Here is a 4,087-nt window from a genome sequence, read left to right as displayed (position 1 = left end):
GGGTGGGGGAAAAGGGAAAGGGAATTTTCGAGATCCGTAAAAAACACGATTTTTCAAAATTTACTGATTCAAATAAAAATGAAAAAAAACAATCGGTCGTTTGTGGATAACGAGAGTGTGGATTTTGAAAAAATTGAAAAAAATTGTCTGCCTCGTGAGAGTCAAAACGAATTTTGATGCCAGGACATTTTCCGCAGATAATTAGTGAAAAGATTTTCATTTTTTCATTCGCTTTACTTCGCAATTGGAACAATTGCGGAAAAGCTCAACAAAATCGAGTGCGATATTCGAAAGCTGAAACTAGTGTTGAATCAATTTTTGGTTGAATCGAAAAAAAATCGGTCGTCCACAGCCCAGTCACATTCACCCCCGGCAGACCATTTTGCCCCAGGCTCTCAGATCTCTGTATACGTAGAATGAAGTTCGCGAATCAGTAGAGAAAACCAGAGCCATTTCCTCGGCGAGGTACAGATTTTCTCTCTGGCGGGCGCACACGAAGCTTTGCCCATTTTCTTTCGTCGTTCGGTCCGGGGAATTTGTTCCCAGTGGAGAATTCCACAGAAAAGCGTGCGATTCAGTTGAGGGAATAAAAAAGGAAGTGAGAAAAAATGCAGCAAAAGGTAGTCAAATCATCATGAGAAATAATAACAAAATCAAACATTTTTTCAGTACTCCAACTCGGGAGGGAGACGAATATTAAAATACTTTTTAATCGAAACCACGAGCAGGCTGGCCTCCTCCCTCCGAGTGGCAAATTCTGTCGTTTCGTTTTTTCTCATTTCATTTCTCATGATTCGTGACAAAAAAAAAGGTTTTTTCAAATGCTCCACAACAAAGAAAAAGCTTCTGAAGGAAAATATAAACAAATGAGTAATGAGACATAAATTTTTAAAAAATAAAAATTGTAACTGAAAAAAGTTTTTTAACAAACTGTTTCTCTCCTGTTGTGAAAAACTTGCACAATTATTTACTTTAAAAAACGATGGCCAAGCCCAGAAGAAGACTGTAGGGAGTCCGAAAATTTTGCGAGACATAACGAAAGCTTTAATGAACTTTTTGTTCATTAAAGTGAAAAAGAGTTTGCAAGGCTGTACAAAGGTCTATTTGATCGAAATGAGACGAAGAAGAAGAGTGCGAAGAGATTGACGTTGAAATCTGGATGCCCTCGTTCGTAATTGTGTAGATTTTGAGTTGTGGGATATTCTCAAAGTGGTAAGAGACACATGTCACCACAATTACGAGGAGGCAGCTACTTCGCTTTCCTCTTTGACGCGTCCTGATGCTTCCTGATGCGTTATAACCTTGGATGTTTTCCACGAGAAGCAAATAATACGAAGTCGGAATGCTGAGGGATGAAGGAAGGAATAGAGAAAGAGCTACGTGATGGGGGGCAAACATTCAGTGGGATTGCTGACGACACGAAGGTGTCAAAAGAGACCACTGAACTGAACTTCCTTCCTTCGGTGCTCCAAGCGAAGCTGCCTCGTCCCTTATTCGCTCCTTGTCTTTACAGCGACGCGTCCTTCTCTTCCTTTCTCAAAGTCAAAATGTGCGTGTGTTTAAGTCTCTGGAGAGAGAGAGAGAAGCTGCTTTTGAAAATCAACATCGCTGCAACCCATTGCCATTCGGATACGCACTCGACGACTCCGCACCCCTCGCGAATCTTTCCCCCTCGTCCTTCGCCTCGCTGGTTCTTGAGACTTGCTTCATCCACGCCGGAGCAGAGTCTCGGGAGTCTAGCATGCTTGTGAGCCACGAATCTAGCGAGTGTTGAGTAAAAAGGGCGGAGGAATGAATTTCTGGTAAACTTTTGGAAATCGTTTTCGATTATATTCGTTCCGGAATTATATTCGTGGGAACTTTCAGTTGGCAAATAATCAGAGTTTCTATGAAAAAATCATGATTCGAGGCGTTTCGAAAGTCGAGGGCTACAATTTACGATTTTCCGGACGTGTCCCTACTATTAAATCCATTTCAAAATGGAGTTTGCGTGCTTTTGATATAAATATGTAGCTCGATCGAAAATGCTTGTCTACTGGTGGGAGAGAACTTTTACCACGCGTGAAAAAATTCATTCATGACCAAGGTGGTGCTCCACCACAGACAGACGTAATCGAATTAAAGTGGTTCGGCCGTTCTATGACTAGTCAAGTTTGCAACTACTTTATGTTGATTTATTTCAAGTCTGAATTATTAATAAAATTGATAAAGACTCAGATTGAGAATATTTTTATCATAAGAATGTAATAAAGTGTTTGAAAAATATCATAAAATGGGCAACATTTTTATTGTAAGAAAGAAAGTTCTCGGTGTAATGCCACCGAGAAAAAGGGGAATGGTCAATTCATTAAAAATAGCGAAGCTACCGAATGGAAGCACGTGAGCCAGTCTCAAAAATAAATTTTATGAAATTCCCGCGATTCCCGAATTTTTTCAGAGTTCAATCAGTTGTTACCAGCAGCCCGACGTAGTGACTGACATCCGCTTTCGAAACGTCAAAGACTAAGGTTTTTTCACGTTTTTTTGCTTAAAAGCACCGTGAGGTAATATTTTTTTAAAAAGGAACGAAATCTGTGATAAATTTTCTTCACGATATAAACTTTTTCGAAGCTCGAACACCGTACAATTTTTTCACAATTAATATTATTGTGAGTTCTCCCACAGGGTAGCCGAAATAATTGCGAAACTCTATATTTTTAGCGAGTTTGAAAAAACGCTTCTAAAGAAAAAGAATATCACTTCAAGGTGCTGTAAATATAGAATTTCGTAATTTTTTCGGGTTTTCATAGGTTCATATGAAAGGGAAATATATGAAAATGGAAAAAAACATTCGGAATTTTTGTTGCAGACGATAATAACGATCTCCACATTGTATGCAGCTGAGAAACTTGGACAATTAGGCTTGGCGTATAAACCATGTACAAATGAGTATTTCTCATATTAAAAAAATGTTTTTGTATTTTTGAATATCCTTGAAACTATACCGAAAAGTTCATAATGGTGAGTTACTTCCGTCCGTCTTAAAAACATTCCCGAAAACAATCGATTTTTTTGACTTCGGAAAATCGGAATGGTACAAAAAATTCGGAACATTAATGTTTACTGCTGCAGTTTGACGTGCAATTTCAGGAGATCGTTTCTCAGCAATTGGTACGAGAATCGAGTTCAAGTTATTGGTAGAAATTGGGATGAGAATTTTTTCATTGTAACGTGTTACTTCGTCGTTCTGGACCATTTGATAAAATATTGTGATGATTTTTTCTCAAAAATTCTTACACGATTTGTTGAAGGAAATAATACATAAACATGCGAAGGAAATGCTGAGGAAATATTTGTTGCCATTTGTATCACGAAATATTTTAGAAATTTTCAATATTTTTCGTCTCCGAAATATCTTTTGGTGTGCTCAAATTTTCATGTGTGTTTGAACGAGCAATTATAATATTTTGCTACCCTTAAGAAGAAATGAAATTAATTGTTACGTTGAATTAAAGAATATACTCACGTGTGATTACAAAAAAAAATTTTATTTCTCACCTCAGTATGTTTCTTGAAGTTTTGAAAATAAAATATTTAATTATGCAGTGCTCAGTGCTAGATTTTCATGTTTGAATAAAAACGTCCTTCAGTAGTATTCATTTTTTTGCATTCGTCTCATCATTTCACTCTCCCCTGCACTGCTGCATGAAACAAATTCTCTTCCGGAGTCAACTCTGTTTGTTGGTGCACCAAAACAACTCCTGCTCGACGATTACGCTCATTGAATTAAAAAACTTGTCTTCGAATTTTTTTTTCTCAAAAAATAACGAGCGTCAATTTTTTGCAGCGGATGTCAATCAAAGATCGCAATTAAAACTCGAAAGTCAATTCTAAGAGTATTTCATCCTTTAATATATAAAACTGTTAATCAAATTTTACTTCATATATTTATAAAATAATAAACAAATCTGTTTGAACGAAAAAAAACAAAAATTGAACGAGAGTGCTGCCCATTCCAAGACATTTGAAAAAAAAATTGTTAGCCATAAACTATTTTCACGATCGTAGTATGAGAATTTGGGGTTGTTTAATTAATTGAACGGGAAAA

This window comes from Venturia canescens, chromosome 11 (genome assembly GCF_019457755.1).
Source record: "Venturia canescens isolate UGA chromosome 11, ASM1945775v1, whole genome shotgun sequence".
Taxonomy (NCBI): domain Eukaryota; kingdom Metazoa; phylum Arthropoda; class Insecta; order Hymenoptera; family Ichneumonidae; genus Venturia; species Venturia canescens.
Note: the sequence above shows the minus strand (reverse complement) of the source record.